Source organism: Schistocerca cancellata, chromosome 8 (assembly GCF_023864275.1).
Source record: "Schistocerca cancellata isolate TAMUIC-IGC-003103 chromosome 8, iqSchCanc2.1, whole genome shotgun sequence".
NCBI classification, from domain to species: Eukaryota; Metazoa; Arthropoda; class Insecta; order Orthoptera; family Acrididae; genus Schistocerca; species Schistocerca cancellata.
Window position 1 is genome coordinate 502,233,514 of NC_064633.1, and position 16,346 is coordinate 502,249,859.

Sequence of the window (16,346 nt, forward strand, 5' to 3'; positions counted from 1 at the left end):
CAGGAAGGGGAAACTTTATTGACACATTCCTGGGGTCAGATACATCACATGATCACACTGACAGAACCACAGGCACACAGACACAGGCAACAGAGCATGCACAATGTCGGCACTAGTACAGTGTATATCCACCTTTCGCAGCAATGCAGGCTGCTATTCTCCCATGGAGACGATCGTAGAGATGCTGGATGTAGTCCTGTGGAACGGCTTGCCATGCCATTTCCACCTGGCCCCTCAGTTGGACCAGCGTTCGTGCTGGACGTGCAGACCGCGTGAGACGACGCTTCATCCAGTCCCAAACATGCTCAGTGGGGGACAGATCCGGAGATCTTGCTGGCCAGGGTAGTTGACTTACACCTTCTAGAGCACGTTGGGTGGCACGGGATACATGCGGACGAGCATTGTCTTGTTGGAACAGCAAGTTCCATTGCCGGTCTAGGAATGGTAGAACGATGGGTTCGATGACGGTTTGGATGTACCGTGCACTATTCAGTGTCCCCTCGACGATCACCAGTGGTGTACGGCCAGTGTAGGAGATCGCTCCCCACACCATGATGCCGGGTGTTGGCCCTGTGTGCCTCGGTCGTATGCAGTCCTGATTGTGGCGCTCACCTGCACGGCGCCAAACACGCATACGACCATCATTGGCACCAAGGCAGAAGCGACTCTCATCGCTGAAGACGACACGTCTCCATTCGTCCCTCCATTCACGCCCGTCGCGACACCACTGGAGGCGGGCTGCACGATGTTGCGGCGTGAGCGGAAGACGGCCTAACGGTGTGCGGGACCGTAGCCCAGCTTCATGGAGACGGTTGCGAATGGTCCTCGCCGATACCCCAGGAGCAACAGTGTCCCTAATTTGCTGGGAAGTGGCGGTGCGTTCCCCTACGGCACTGCGTAGGATCCTACGGTCTTGGCGTGCATCCGTGCGTCGCTGCGGTTCTTTTTTCCATTTCCAGGAGTGTACATCGTTTATCAGAATGAAATTCTCCCACTATTTTCAATGACTTCCTCTGGTTAGTGTCACAGTGAACAATATTGAAGTGAGACGCAAGCCATGCAGAAATCAACCGGCAGGTAGGGGGCAGTGAGAGAGGACAAGTTACTCTCTAACCTATTATCTGCATATGGAAAATTGTGCACCTTGAGCAAGACCCTAGAAAGTTAACGGCCTGAGCAGATGTTGATGGAGTCTCGTAGGGTGCCAAAAGCGTGAGATATTTTTATGGTTGTTAGCTCGTAGAAACGGAATGTCGGGAGTTGAAAGAAATTGGCGGTGAGCCCATCCCTCTGTAAATCTTGCTAGACAGGTCCACAGCCATGCAGCCCAGACAGGGCAGCCACTCGTTGAGACAGATCTCCAGCGGAAAAATGCTGAGCTAAATTCCAAGGGGCCAGCAGTAGCCTAGGCTGGGGGCGACGATCTGAAGAATTGTGTCTACTCAGTGGAGTCGTAAACCGGGCACTGTTTGCAGAGCTATGCGTAATAAGAATTCACAATTTTTTCTGTTCGCCAGTACTGCAAATAGACCTAAGAGCGACTTCCATCGGCCGCCTCAGCTGTATAAGGAACTCCGGCGTCTGAGAAACATTTAGGGGCAGAACCTTTAATACACCTCATACCTTGGACTGACAAGCTCCAAGGCACGGGTGATTTAGATAAAGATCTTTAAGATTGTATCTGTTCACTTGTTGCCATGGGAAGCTCCATGACGTCGGAGGATATCACCTTCCACCTCCGCAAAAACTTAAAAAAAGCCAATAGTTGGCGTTTTCTTTTTTTTTCATAGACACAGGTTTTTTTACCCTTGTCCTGGTTCGAAATGAGTTTACGCTATCATGTAAGAGGTGAGATTTAGCACCTCTAAAGCACTGTGATTGGATCAAGATGGGATGAAGGTGGTGCCGTTCGTGCAGTTTGCGGGAAAACGGAATTTTTGTCTGGAGAGATGCGAGGCACTCAGGTGTGGAACTCTGGTCTGGTAAGAACTTCTAAACGAGGTTCTGTCATGTGTGGTTGGTACTTGATACCTGTCTGAGACTGACCTCACTTGCGAGTGGGGAACCTGTGGTGAAGTTCTTGCTGTACCGACAGTGTGACTTCAAATGTCTCGGACTGCTCGTTTGCTGAGGGCACACTCATTCGTTTTTTGTTTACCAGTCTTGACGTTTGGTATCTTTTTGCACTCTGTCGTGTAAGTGAGCCAAATTTGTCCTTGTCACGACCATCGAACGGGTGTGTAACACACTGAAATCTACCGTGATTTTAAGGTTCAGACAAAGATTAAATAGCGATCCATCTGCCTGATCGCTAGACCGTGAGATTTTTGCATTTCTTTCGTGACTGCGATCGATTCTCAAGTGCCACCTCCACGTGTCACCTTCGCCGCACACATCCCGCCATCTGCAATTAACATCGCCGCACGAAGCAACCAGGGTAACGCACTGCAGCTCTGATACTGTCAGTGCATACAGATCTCAATCGCCAATTGCTCTCAGCTGCACCTATATAGAGAAACTTCAGTAACTTTGATCATTTAAAGTCCGCTCAGTGTAAGATCAGATTGCGGTATCCACATTTTTAAGGCCATAGTTAAACCATCTTTGCCAACCAAAGATCCATGTCCAGTGTAGTCTTAAACCACCTGTTAGTTGTTGACGGTATTCGATCAATAATATTTTTCATAATTTATGTCTGTTTTTAGAAAAAAATAAATGTTGTCTGAGCACTAAAATAAAGCCAACATTCTCAATCAACTAGAGTTACCTTCAGTCCCTTGACGTCGAAAAAGGAAAAATCATAAGCTAAAAAATAAAACTCAGAGCATAGCACTTTTCACTACGAAAGGACTAAAAGAAGCAAACCTAATTTATGTTGAGCTGTTTTTGCAACGGCGTAGAACTCCCAGGGCGTTCTGAAAGGTGTTCCTTCTAATTTTTATGTGAAAATTCTTGAATAATTTTAAATAAAACGACGATATTAATTCATGTCTACTTATTGATTCCTCGACATAGTCAATTTGGCGACGAACGCATGTTTCTCATCGAGAGCCTATTTTGCTGATAGCATTACTGTAGAATGTTCGACATTGCTGACGAGACCCCGACATCGAGGCATGCACCGCTTCGTCACAATCCAAGTCAAGTACTTGCAGGAGTTCTTTAAGTTTTAGAAACAAATGAAGACTGGATGTGGTCAAATCGGGATTGTAGAGAGCACGATCGATGACAGTGAAGCCAGGGCGTCGCATTGTTGCAGATGTCGAAGAACCTGTGTGTGGTGTGGCATCTCATGATAAAGGAAATGGTGCTCCACATGTGTAACTCTTCGAATTCGATTGCAGCAAGCTGGTTCTCACGCACAGAGTTAGTTACGTTACACACCGGCATGTTGTACGCTTTACGTCCGCAAGGACCATCCCCACCATTACTCCCGACCCCATAGACCACATGTACTGCAGGAATTGCGACTTCGCTTACCCTGTTCACAAACGAGCTCTGATTCTCCTCGTTATGATAGTGCAGTGTAGTGCGAGTTACACGCTACAATTTAGAGCCCACTAGTGGGTGACGACAGAAAAGCTATAGAGATGAAGAATAAAGACGTAAATTGTTAATAACGTTTTCTTTATTTAGAAAGCTTTAGGAGTTTTCACATAACAAAATTCGGAGCCACTACTTTTCGCGTTTCCAATATCCCTATGAAATACACATAAAAACTGAAGATACGACATCAGTTGAATGTGAAAGAGTGTTTCACCTTGGAACACATTACAGACATTCACCTCTACTATGCCCTGTAATGGAATATTGAGGTTTTCAAATGATATAATCCACTTTGTGTGTGCTGTAGTCCTTTTCTGAAATTTTCTGGGAATATAAATTTTTCCAAATGTGAAGAACTGATCCCAGGTACAAAATGGTCTCGTTCTTAGGAGCAAATGAAGGTTAAGGTAAGTCATATTTTCGTCGAAATTGAATTATTACTACAGCTCGGTTCAGACCGTTAATACCTATTCCCTGAGAGGCTAAAACTGATAAAAAACCAACGAGTCCAGAGATATTGGCATTCACAGTTTCTCTGTAAAGCCAATTTTAAGGAAAGGAAGCCGGCAAGTCAGTAGTGACTCATGCGGCTACGAGAGAGCAGAGAAAACAAAACTGTCGTACAACTATACTCTCGCACCACAACAAATTGGCGACAGAGAACATAGAAAAGAAGTTTCATATCTCCATAGAATTTGGCAAAAATTTATCCCTGCCAAATAGGAAAACGAATGACTTTTACTTCAAGCGACTATTTTTAATGTATTCGTTCTGTATCCATCTTCTAACAGCAGGTGAATACTGTTTATATTCATGCTGAATACACTCCGAAAGACGGCGCTAAAGGAATGACATCATTGCATTTCACTTTATCGCTCATGAGGACATTGAAGATCTCTGTACAGGATGTCCGAGCAGGTATGGTCGACATTCGAGGACCTGACAGCAACGATCATTCGATGCAAAAAAACCTAGTGAACACGTGTTTTAAAATGCATGCCTTAAGAACTATGACCCCCCCCCCCACCCCCCATGAACCATGGACCTTGCCGTTGGTAGGGAGACTTGCGTGCCTCAACGATACAGATAGTCGTAACGTAGGTGCAACCACAACGGAGGGGTATCTCTTGAGAGGCCAGACAAACGTGTGGTTCCTGAAGATGGGATGCAACCGTTTCAGTAGTTGCAGGGGCAACAGTCTGGATGATTGACTGATTTGGCCTAGTAACATTAACCATAATGACCTTGCTGTTCTGGTACTGCGAACGGCTGAAAGCAAGGGGAAACTACAGCCGTAATTTTTCCCGAGGACATGCAGCTCTACTGTATGATTAAATGATGATGGCGTCCTCTTGGGTAAAATATTCCGGAGGTAAAATAGTCCCCCATTCGGATCTCCGGGCGGGGACTACTCAAGAGGACGTCGTTATCAGGAGAAAGAAAACTGGCGTTCTACGGATCGGAGCGTGGAATGTCAGATCACTTAATCGGGCAGGTAGGTTAGAAAATTTGAAAAGGGAAATGGATAGGTTAAAGTTGTAATGGGAATTAGTGAAGTTCGATGGCAGGAGGAACAAGACGTCTGGTCAGGTGAATACAGGGCTATAAATACAAAATCAAATAGGGGTAATGCAGGAGTGGGTTTAATAATGAATAAAAAAAATAGGTGTACGGGTAAGCTACTACAAACAGCATAGTGAACGCATTATTGTGGCCAAGATAGACACGAAGCCCACACCTACTACAGCAGTACAAGTTTATATGCCAACTAGCTCTGCAGATGACGAAGAAATTGAAGAAATGTATGATGAGATAAAATAAAGTATTGAGGTAGTGAAAGGAGACGAAAATTTAATAGTCATGGGTGACTGGAATTCATCAGTAGGAAAAGGGAGAGAAGGAAACATAGTAGGTGAATATGGATTGGGGATAAGAAATGAAAGAGGAAGCCGCCTGATAGAATTTTGCCCAGAGCATAACTTTATCATAGGTAATACTAGGTTTAAGAATCTTAAAAGAAGGTTGTGTACATGGAAGAACCCTGGAGATACTAAAAGGTTTCAGATAGATTATGTAATGGTAAGACAGAGATTTAGGAACCAGGTTTTAAAATGTAAAACATTTCCAGGGGCAGATGTGGACTCTGACCACAATCTATTGGTTATGAACTGTAGATTAAAACTGAAGAAACTGCAAAAAGGTGGGAATTTAAGGAGATGGGACCTGGATAAACTGAGAGAACCAGAGATTGTACAGAGTTTCAGGGAGAGCATAAGGGAACAATTGAAAGGAATGGGGGAAAGAAATACAGTAGAAGAAGAATGGGTAGCTTTGAGGGATGAAATAGTGAAGGCTGAAGAGGATCATATAGGTAAAAAGACGAGGGCTATCAGAAACCCTTGGGTAACATAAGAAATATTGAATTTCATTGAAGAAAGGAGAAAATATAAAAATGCAGTAAATGAAGCAGGCAAAAAGGAATACAAACGTCTCAAAAATGATATCAACAGGAAGTGCAAAATGACTAAGCAGGGATGGCTAGAGGACAGATGTAAGGATGTAGAGGCTTATCTCACTAGGGGTAAGATAGATACTGCCTACAGGAAAATTAAAGAAACCTTTGCAGAAAGGAGAACCACTTGCACGAATATCAAGAGCTTTGATGGAAACCCAGTTCTAAGCAAAGAAGGGAAAGCAGAAAGGAGGAAGGAGTATATAGAGGGCCTATACAAGGGCGATGCACTTGAGGCCAATATTATGCAAATGGAAGAGGATGTAGATGAAGATGAAATGGGATATATGATATTGCGTAAAGATTTTGACAGAGCACTGATAGACCTGAGTCGAAACAAGGCCCTGGGAGTAGACAACATTCCATTAGATCTACTGACAGCCTTGGGAGAAGCAGTCCTGATGAAACTCTACCATCTGGTGAGCAAGATGTATGAGACAGGTAAAATACTCTCAGACTTCAAGCAGAATATAATAATCCCAATCCCAAGGAAAGCAGGTGATGACAGGTGTGAAAATTACCGAACTATCAGTTTAATAGGTCACAGCTGCAAAATACTAACGGAAATTCTTTACAGACGAATGGAAAAACTGATAGAAGCTGACCTCGGGAAGATCAGTTTGGATTCCATAGAAATGTTGGCACACGTGAGGCAATACTGACCTTACGACTTATCTAAGAAGAAAGATTTAGGAAAGGCAAACCTACGTTTCTAGCATTTGCAGACTTAGGGAAAGCTTTTGACAATGTTGGTTGGAATACTCTTTCAAATTCTGAAGGTGGCGGGGGTAAAATACAGAGAGCGGAAGGCTGTTTACAATTTGTACCGAAAGCAGATGGCAGTTATCAGAGTCGAGGGACATGAAAGGGAAGCAGTGGTTGGGAAGGGAATGAGACAGGGTTGTGGCCTATCCCTGATGTTATTCAATCTGTATATTGAGCAAGCAATAAAGGAAACAAAAAAAAAAGTTCGTAGTAGGTATTAAAATCCATGGAGAAGAAATAAAAATTTGTAATTCTGTTAGAGACAGCAAAGGACATGGAAGAACAGTTGAACGGAATAGACAGTGTCTTGAAAGGAGGGTATAGGATGAACATCAACAAAAGCAAAACGAAGATAATGGAAAGTAGTCGAATTAAGTCGGGTGATACTGAGAGATTAGGAAATAACACACTTAAAGTAGTAAAGGTGGTTTGCTATTTGGGGAGCAAAGTAACTGATGATGGTCGAAGTAGAGAGGATATAAAATGTAGACTGGCAATGGCAAGGAAAGCGGTTCTTAAGAAAAGAAATTTGCAAACATCGAGTATTTATTTAAGTGTCACGAAGTCGTTTCTCAAAGTATTTGTATGGAGTGTAGCCATGTATGGATTTGAATCGTGGACGACAAATAGCTTAGACAAGAAGAGAATAGAAGCTTTCGAGATATGGTGCTACAGAAGAATGCTGAAGATTTGATGGGTTGATCACATAACTAATGATGAGGTATTGAGCAGAATTGGGGAGGAGCTTGTGACACAACTTGACTAGAAGGAGGGATCGGTTGGTAGGACATGTTCTGAGACATCGAGGGATCACCAATTGTGATAGTATTGGAGGGCGGCGTGGAGGGTAACAATCGTAGAGGTAGACCAAGGGATGAATACACTAAACAGATTCAGGATGTAGGTTGCAGTATGCACTGGGAGATGAAGAAGCTTGCACAGGATAGAGTATAATGGAGAGCTGCATGAAACCAGTCTCAGGACTGAAGACCGCAACAACAACAACAACAAGAATGAGCACTTCTTCATCTTCGAGACTTTGAAACAAAAATCTTCTACTGTAATTTCTTTCCTTTCCATATTTTCGGAGGAAATATTATGTACCAAAACAACAATAATTTTTAATAAACTTGGGCTCTAAAATGCATATATTAAAAGCCATGAGCACTTGCTTACTAGAAGAGATGTGTTTCACAGTAGTGAAAATGAACAAGTGTTCATAGTTCCTAAGGTTTTCACTTGAGAACCCATATCTATTAAAAAATTTTGGTTGTAATGTAGTTCCTGTCATATCCCTGAATAATGATAGTTCCTCCTGGGATGTCCCATATATTTTGTGATCCTGCTGGTCTCCAAAATAAAAAAAGGCATTGTCTTCCGCTTCATTCATTGTATAACGGTCAAATCAGTGGAATTCTCGAAAGATCAATAAATAACAGTGGAAGCACGTATAAAGGCACATTTGCATGCCGAGCGTGAGTTTCCGCGGAAACGCGAAATATTAATTAAATAAATAATCAGTGACAAATAAATAAAGCCTATGGCACACAACTGCAGCGCTGTGTCGCTGATAAAACAAAAGCACAATTACGTTACTCTTATGTTTAATTAAGAAGAAACAGAGAGCTCTGGTTGAAGTGGTGCGAGAAGCACGTATTTTATTTTATTATCTGGCACACCGCCATATTTCATGTTAGAGAAGAATACTGCGAGTTGCAACCAGACTAGGCACTCGATTCTATAAAGAATTTATATTTATAAAAGTAAGTAGGATTATGAACTGTAGGCTTATTCATTGAATATATCTGATTTAACTAACTGTGTAACTTTTTTATGTTTAGTAGACAGACACCTCTGTACGACGTATTGACATGGCTGGCAAATTATTCTAATATTGAGATTTAGATTTGAGTCCGCACCTACCGCAGCAGTCTTTGGAAACGATTTATTTACGAAGTCCGATTATTTCAGTTTTATTTCACGGTCAACTACGAGTAACATTGCCTTTACGAAAAAGCCATTGTCAAGCGTCTGATACCGAATAATTAAACGTCCACGTTCCAGATAAGCAAATATCAATTACAATTACAAACACCATCATACAGATAGAATAATTAATATAATATTATTTTTAATTTATTTTATATTGGCGACTGCGTGTCGGACTTGTTATTTTGTCATTTGTTACATTGTTCTCTTTGTTTCATGTAAAAAATCAAGTTTCTGGACCTGGACGTCAATGTATGAGAGATAACAAAATTGGAAGATATTTTCAAATTCTGAAATTTTGCCGGAAGACGCAAAGAAGCTTCCAGCAAAATAAGGTAAGACGCAGCATCTTTGCATTAGCAGGCTTGACCAGACGTATAATTCAGTGTATTAGCTTTTCAGTAAATTCTGTAGTGTTTCTTTTCCGCATAACAGTTTCAGTGATAAATTTCGTTCTCAGTACTTTTCCCTAAACAATAACGTATGCAACAATACCAATACACGAGTGTACAATATGGTCGACTTCTGTACGATATCATGTAACATGGCCAGCAGCCATTACCAATAATCTCAAATTCAGTTTATATTTTTAAATTAACAGACAGCCATTGTTGCTACGAGCGATTCATGCTCAACTACATTTTATTTTAAAATCAGTGTCAAAAATTTTCTTGAAACATATATCACGTGTGGCATGGTAATAACTAGAAAACAATACGCAAAAATGGAACAGCAAGGACGTACTATTCAGACGCAATCCGACTCGGACGTGAGACAAGTGTTAGAAAATGACTTTACGACAGCAACCGGTAGTGACGATTCATCAAACATTGACGCAAGTGTTGACGAAAATTTTGACAATAGGCCGTCCACCACAAAAATTTCAAAGTCTCAATCAGAGCCCATGTTAATGCATGACGTCACGTCTAATGACGCGGCGGGGGCAGAGACCTTGCAAACGGTAAACATTGCCGACATGTTACAAATGCTAATGAAACAAAACGCAGAAAATATGGCAACCATAAGGAAACAGAACGCGGAAAACATGGCAACCTTAAAGACACAAAATGAACAGTTAAAGACACAAAATGACGCAATTAAATCTGACCTCATAGCACTCAAGACAGGTAATGACACTTTATTTAAACGTGTGGAACTTATAGACGCCACACTGACCAAACAGATGACTGAACTCAGTACTAAATTTTCCCAGCTTAATACGAGACAAGAAAAGACTACAACTGACGTAGCACTTTTACAGACACAAGTAAAAAACCTTAATATCACGTGTGAAGTTCTTACTGAACAAATTCAAACATATCCTTCAGTACATGACAACCTTGAAAAACGAATTACTGACGTACAGAATAAATTTGACAATGTTGAACAACACCTGACTGAAATCTTACAATCTGATGCCACAGCTCATTTTCAAAATATTAATAAGGAATTTAATGATTGGGTAGTGAACAAAGACAAACATTTTGATACATGCTTACGTGAAAATTTACCAACAATTGTGCACGACTCCGTAGCGCAATACATTACTAATAACAAACAGCTGATCAGTGACGCTGTACAATCCGTCACTGCACCCATGAGACAATTCACCGATCGACCACAGTCTGAATGTAACGAAAATATCAGTCAAAATGCACAGTTCAGGAACCAATATACATTCGAGTATGACACACACATACCGCACACGACAAACACACAAGAACAAAACACACCACGACTACAACACATACCACGATGTGCAAACACAAACACAAGCTATTATCATGGTAAACCACAGCAACATTATCGTAATTACTCGCCAGCTGAACATACCAGTAATTACAGTGGAATAAATCCATATCACAATACGAAGGAAGAAGAAAGCTTAATGAAACACAGGCAATTTCAGATTTTTATCCCAGAAAAACGAACCATTCATCCGGTGATTTTTCTTAAATCATTTAGTAACGCATTTCCACGCACTTGGAGTGACCGGAAAAAGATTTCATATATTGTCGGTTACATCTAAGGCGATGCAGCTGTCTGGGCATACAGTCAAGCTGACGTATGTACCACGTACAGTGAGTTTGAGCGTGCTTTTCTGAACAAATTCTGGTCGCAATCCGTCCAGGAGCGACTCAGAAGACAAATTTTAGAACCTGAAACTTTTAACTGTAAAAATGGTAACTTACGCAGATATTTTGAAAAATACTTGAACATGGGACACTTTTTAGACGAACCAGTCGCAACGCGTGATATACTCCGTGCGTTGAAGGCCAAATTGCCTTTCAACATTAAAGAAAAACTCCTACATATCCCGGATGACGATTCAGATTATTTTTTAACAGCTTCAGATTCGGTTGACATGTTACTTGAAGACCAGCGCTTCGCGCGGCAAATCAGCAGCCACAATGTTTACACTAGTGGTATGCAAAACATGCAGGCTTGCCAACACAATTCTGGCGCGTCCACAGTTGGATACGCGGTACAACAAAAACAGCAAACTCACATGCCGTCTCAGTACGGAAATCAAAATCAACACGCGTATTCCAATACAAACAATAGTTACAACAGTAATAACACTTCATGCGGCAATCCATACAAAAGGCACCGCGGTAATAACTACAACGGTAACAATGGATACAAAGGCAACAACAAAAACACAAACAGAAATAGAAATAATAACAACTACGAGCCAAGACAGCATCAAGGTTGGACTCGTAACGATCAGTACTTTCATTCAAACTCTGCTTTACCACAGCAGACACCAGGACAAAATTGGAGCATACCTTACGACCGACAGGTAAGTTATAATGCGCAACAGCAACAACAACTGCAAAAGTTTGGAGATCATAATAGGCAATATCCGAATGTGAATATAATAGAAATGACACCTGATGCACAACCTCAATCTGTGTCAGTACCTAGTACAAATGCTAATCCAACAAACTAGAAACAGTCACTACTATGCCCCAGGTCGTGGCTGAAGAATTCTTGGGGGGCGACTTCAATGTTAATCAGTTATTTGACACCACACTTGAACAACAGAATAATGATATGCCGAATAATTCTAAACAAAAATTACCTGTTTTATTTATAAGATACAACCACAATGAGAATATATCAGATGAACTTTTGCAAGACAGTACACAATGTCGTTCAAACACAATTGAAATTGTTTTAGCGTCTACTACTGGTGTAGTAGGTGGGATTCCAACTACTATTATCCTAGATACAGGTGCAGCTGTGAGCGTTTTGTCTTTTAATTTCTATAAAAAGATGTGTGAATTGGAACCTGTGCCTGAGTTTCCTGCCCAAAACTGTAAAATAACTACTGCACTAGGTAATAAGTCATGTAGGGTTACGAAGCAAGTTTTTGTAAACGTTAAAATAGGTAATGGAACCGTACAATGGCCATTCCTGGTTGTACAAAACCTTGTGACAAATTGCATATTAGGAATAGATATTATGAGCGAGAAGGACTGCATTATAGACTTCTCCAAAGGTAAATGTATTTTAAATGATAAAAGCAGGGTAATTATTATTGATTTGGACAGGAGAACTCTAAAGCATGACAAACACTGTACAGGGTACTAGGTTCAGTTAGTACTTGACAAAGACATTCAAGACATGCAAACACACTCATCTGACACAGAGCTAATGGACTTGAAAACATTGCTTGATCATAAGATAAGTGAAGCTACAGCTCTCAGTGTACATGAACGTATAAAACTACAGGAAGTGTTATCCAAATATTTACAAGTTTTTACCAAACGATTGGGTGTTATCAACACGTATGTGTACAAGATTGAAGTTAAGCCTCACAAGATCTTCTACCATAAGACATATAACGTACCGTTATCTCAACGACCTGCTGGGTGGCAAGAATTAAAACAAATGTTAGACTGGAAGGTCATTGAACCATCCACCTCACCTTATTGTAGTCCTCTACTTGTTGTCAAAAAATCGAATGGAAGCATTAGGTTAGTGTTAGACGCACGAGCAATTAATGAAATAATTTTACCGGTTCACACAAAACCCGAAAATTTAGAAGAGCAATTACAGAAATTTCTAGATGCAAAATATTTTTCCACAATAGATCTCGCTAATTCGTTTTGGCAGGTGGGTATCACTCCTGATTCACGGAAATATACTGCATTTATGTTCGGGGGGCGAACCTATCAGTTTTGTGTTCTACCCTTCGGACTGAATGTCAGCTCTGGGGTATTCATTACAGCCCTGGATACCGTGCTTGGCGACGATTTAGTTGAGACAGTCACACACTATGTAGATGATATACTGATAGCTACACAGTCTTGGAATGAACACGTTGACACACTTCAAAGAATTTTAGAAAAATTTGCACAAGCTGGAGTCACAGCCAACCTAAGAAAATCAAAATTTGGTTGCAGTGAGATAAAATATTTATGACATATCATTAATTCACAGGGCATACGTCCTGATCCCAGTAAATTAGATGCTTTCAGAAACTTTCCTAGCCCTCAAACTAAAAAGCAGTTAAAATCATTCCTTGGGCTATGTTCATTTTTTAGACGTTTTTTGCCACAACCACTTTTGAACAGTAAACATCTGCTAAATCTACTCAGAAAGAATCAAGTTTGGATCTGGTCGGAACAGTGCCAGAATGACTTTAATACAATTAAACATGCTTTAGTGGGTGCAAACTTATTGAGCCATCCAGATTTCAATTTAGATTTTTGTATGACTTGTGACGCTTCACGTACTGGCTTGGGATGTTGCTTATTTCAAGTTGTAAAGAATAAAGAAAAGGAACAGATAAGAATTATTGGGTTTGCAAGTCGTACTTTAACTGAATGTGAGCGTACATACTCCACTACTGAGTTAGAAACACTTTCCATAGTATGGGCATTCAAGAAATTCAATTATTATTTATTTGGAAAACATACAGTAATTTACACCGATCATCAGGCCCTGACATTTTTGCTAACTAGTAAACTTGTACATCCTAGACTATCACGATGGGCAGTTACACTTCAGAACTACTCTTTTGAAATTAAGTACATAAGAGGTAAGGACAACACCATTGCAGACACGTTGTCTAGTCTTCCACAAGGTATGAATGATACCAACAGTGACTTAGAAAATATAAATGACTACAGGATTGTCTTAATGCAAGACAAGCAGTATCACCAATATTATATTGATATGTGCAGAAACATGGCTGAATTACAAAAATCAGATCCTCACTGGTATAAGATAATAACATTACTGGTAGAAAAACACAATCATCCTTTGACTAAGTATTACAAGTTACACAATGATGTGCTATTTTATCGACGACATCCTAATGCTACTAACTGGTGTGTATGCATTCCCAAAGAGTCTGAACGTAATTTAATTTGGCACACACACTTAGTTTGGGGACATTATGGGACAAAAAAGTGTTTAGCGAAGCTCAGCACATACTGTTATTTTAGCAATATGAGAAGAAAAATTTACGGGGAACTGAAAACATGTGTCATATGTCAAAAATCAAAACCTCAGAATTTATCCACAAAAACAGATTTACATTCTATTTTACCTAGTAAACCCCTAGAAATTCTGTGTACTGACATCAGTGGTCCGCATCCAGCAAGCTCTGGAGGCGTCAAATATATCTTAGCTTTTTACGATATATTTTCTAAACATGTCAAACTTTATGCTTTAAAATCCGCCACTGCAAGTGCTATAATACGAAGATTCTCAAGTGATTACCTGACGCACGTGGGAAAACCTAAAGCAATTCTGTCAGATAATGCAACATACTACTCTGGGTGCACGTGCACTGGGCTACGGTCCCGCACACCGTTAGGCTGTCTTCCGCTCACGCCCCAACATCGTGCAGCCCGCCTCCAGTGGTGTCGCGACAGGTGTGAATGGAGGGACGAATGGAGACGTGTCGTCTTCAGCGATGAGAGTCGCTTCTGCCTTGGTGCCAATGATGGTCGTATGCGTGTTTGGCGCCGTGCAGGTGAGCGCCACAATCAGGACTGCATACGACCGAGGCACACAGGGCCAACACCCGGCATCATGGTGTGGGGAGCGATCTCCTACACTGGCCGTACACCACTGGTGATCGTCGAGGAGACACTGAATAGTGCACGGTACATCCAAACCGTCATCGAACCCATCGTTCTACCATTCCTAGACCGGCAAGGGAACTTGCTGTTCCAACAGGACAATGCACGTCCGCATGTATCCCGTGCCACCCAACGTGCTCTAGAAGGTGTAAGTCAACTACCCTGGCCAGCAAGATCTCCGGATCTGTCCCCCATTGAGCATGTTTGGGACTGGATGAAGCGTCGTCTCAAGCGGTCTGCACGTCCAGCACAAACGCTGGTCCAACTGAGGCGCCAGGTGGAAATGGCATGGCAAGCCGTTCCACAGGACTACATCCAGCATCTCTACGATCGTCTCCAAGGGAGAATAGCAGCCTGCATTGCTGCGAAAGGTGGATATACACTGTACTAGTGCCGACATTGTGCATGCTCTGTTGCCTGTGTCTATGTGCCTGTGGTTCTGTCAGTGTGATCATGTGATGTATCTGACCCCAGGAATGTGTCAATAAAGTTTCCCCTTCCTGGGACAATGAATTCACGGTGTTCTTATTTCAATTTCCAGGAGTGTATTTGCTTAAGAGAATGCTGTGATTCACACAGATAAAGGCTTTTGGTAGGCCACAGAAAATTCAGGTAGCCTCTAACTTGTTATCTAATAAATTAAGTACATTCTCGCTGTACGTGGAAGCAGCCTTCTCTATACCAGAACCCTTAATGAACCCATACTGTGACTGGGGAAATATGGCATTTGTAGTCAGACGCTTCAACACAACCTTTTGAAATATTTTTGAAAATGGCGGCAAAAGAAAAATTGGTCGACAATGTGACGATATCTTTTTAACTCCTTCATGTAAAGAGACTTAACTTGACCATATTTTAGCCACTCTGGAAATGTTCCACTTATAATAGTTTGATTACACGAATAACGTAAGGTAGAATTCAACTCACATGAGCACTCTTTGATGAATTTTGGTGATATGTTAGCATAACCACTAGAATACCTCAATGTTAAGAATTTTATGATGCATTATACTTCTTTGGGAAACACGAGTGTCATTTCCAGTTTAGTGAAATTATTTGTAAAGAGTGGTCTCAGATATTCCATTGCACTGTTTACTGAACCTGATAACCCCAAACAGTCAGTAACAGAAAAAAGTACTTGTTTAAGATGTTTGCGGCACTACATGCACTTGTTACCAATGGCTCATTTTTCTTGGAGCTATATATTCCTGTTACTTTTGGCCCCACCTGTATCTGTCTTAACCACATCCTCTACAGTTTTTACTTTGCTACCTGGTGTAATTATGTTTCTCTCATAATAAAGTCGCTTAGTTTTGTGCATTACTTGTTTCAGTATTTCGCAGTATTCTTTGTACTCTGTTCTGGAGGATAACATTGTCTTCAAAATTACGTTGCTATATCACATGGTACTTATATATTAGAACACGTAATAC